This window comes from Mustelus asterias, unplaced genomic scaffold (genome assembly GCF_964213995.1).
Source record: "Mustelus asterias unplaced genomic scaffold, sMusAst1.hap1.1 HAP1_SCAFFOLD_143, whole genome shotgun sequence".
Classification (NCBI taxonomy): Eukaryota; Metazoa; Chordata; class Chondrichthyes; order Carcharhiniformes; family Triakidae; genus Mustelus; species Mustelus asterias.
The window spans coordinates 347,761-349,920 of NW_027590169.1; positions in this window are offsets into that span (position 1 = coordinate 347,761).

Here is a 2,160-nt window from a genome sequence, read left to right on the forward strand (position 1 = left end):
TACACTACAGTTCACCTACCTCCCCAACAGGTCCACAGACAACATCTCCCTGGCCCAGCACTGAACTCTGTAACACTGTAACTCTCAACATAGAGAAGGAGAGAGTGCAGAATGTGATGTTGGACTCAGAGCTAGGGTGTAATAAAAGATCATAATGCGATGTGGGTCCATTAAAATGTCAGATGACAGCAGAGAAGAGGCTGTTCTTGAGTCGGCAGTATGATGGCACAATGGTTAGCACTGCTGTCTCACAGGGACCTGAGTTCGATTCCCGGCTTGGATTACATAATTATTTTATGTGAAAATAATAGACTAAATCAATTCAAATCAAATCAGTCTTTCACATCTCAAGCTGAAACATTAGCACGATGTGCCCTGGCCTTATGCAGATTGATTATGTACACGGGACTGCTGTGCTCGAGACTGAATTTACAAGGCTCAATGTGGACATTGGGGAGCTGCGAGAAACTGGACTTGCTCAAACTGGATACTTTCCAGACAAACACCATACGTTCTTGCAACAGGAGAAATCCCAACAGGCAATATGCGAGAATGGAGCTGCTTTCAAAGTTTTAAAGAAGCTTCACTGGTGATGATGGAATGTCGGGGATTGAACCGGGGTCCCTGATGCTGTGAGGCAGCAGTGCTAAACACTGTGCTATACTGCCATCCTACAGGGTGCCTTGGAGACATCCAAGATCACGACCAGGACACAATCATCATCACATCCGTCGTATGGGAATGAATAGAAAACAATCTGAGGGACAGAAGTAATCTCCACTTCAAGAGCCCAAAGATGTGCAGGTTCGGTTGATTGGCCATGCTAAGATTGCCCCTTAGTCCTGGGATGCGGATAAATGAGTCGGGATATGGGGGTAGGACCTGGGTGGGATTGTCGTCGGTACAGACTCAATGGACCAAGTTGCCTCTTTCTGCACTGTAGGGTTTCTATGATTTCTAAGTAAGGATTTATGAACAGCAGTCAGCATGGCTTTGTCAGAGGGATATCATGTCTCACAATTTGTTGGAATATATTGAGGAGCTGACTGGATGAGTAGATGAGGGAAGTGCAGTCGACGGAGTCTACATGGACTTCAGAAAAGCTTTTGACAAATTCCTCATGGGAGAAGGAACAAGACAGTGATAGCCGATGGAATACAGGGCAATTTGGTAAATTGCATTCAAAATTGGTTGATTGGCAGGAGCATAGGTTGATGGTCGAATGTTGCTTTTGCGACTGCAAGCCTGTGTCCAGTGGGGTTCCAAAGGGATCGATGCTGGGTCCCTTGTTGTTTGTAGTGCACATTGATGGTCTAGACAGGAATGTGTGAGGTGTGATCAGTAAGTTCGCAGATGATACAATAATTGGTGGTGTGGTAAATATTGAGGAGGAAAGCCTTAGATTACAGGAATCATAGAATTATCCAGTCCAGAAGGTCGCCATTCGGCCCATCGACTCAGCACCGACCGCAATCCCACCCAGGCCCTATCTCCATAACCCCATGCATTTACCCTAGCGAGTCTCCCTGGCACTAAGGGCGATTTAGCCTGGCCAATCCACCTGACCCACACGTCTTTGGAATGTGGGGGGAGAACGGAGCACCCGGAGGAAACTCACGTACACACGGGGAAAATGTGCAACATCCATACATACAGTGACCCAAGCCATGAATCGAACAAGTGTCCCTGGCGCTGTGGGGCAGTGGCGCGAACCACTGTGCCACTGTGTCGAGAAAACAGGCAGGCTGGTCAGATGGGCAAATGGAATTTAAACCTGAAAAATGTGAAGTGATACATTTGGGAGGACTAACAGTGCAAGGAAATGCACAATGAACAGTAGAGTGTGAGGAAGTGAAGAGGACCCGAATGAATGTGTTTTGCATATATGAGGGTCCCTCAGGCAGCAAGACAGGTAGAGGAGGTGGTTAAGACAACATGGAGGATACTTGCCTTTATCAGCCGCAACATAGAATATAAGAGCTGGGACGTTATCATGGAAGTGTATAAAATGCTGGTTAGACCAGAGCAAGAGAACTGTGTACAGCTCTGGTCATCACACTACAGGAAGGATGTAATTACACTGGAGACGGTGCAGAGGAGATTCACCAGGATGCTGCCTGGGCTGGAGAGTTTCAGCTATGAGGAGAGGCGGGTTAGGCT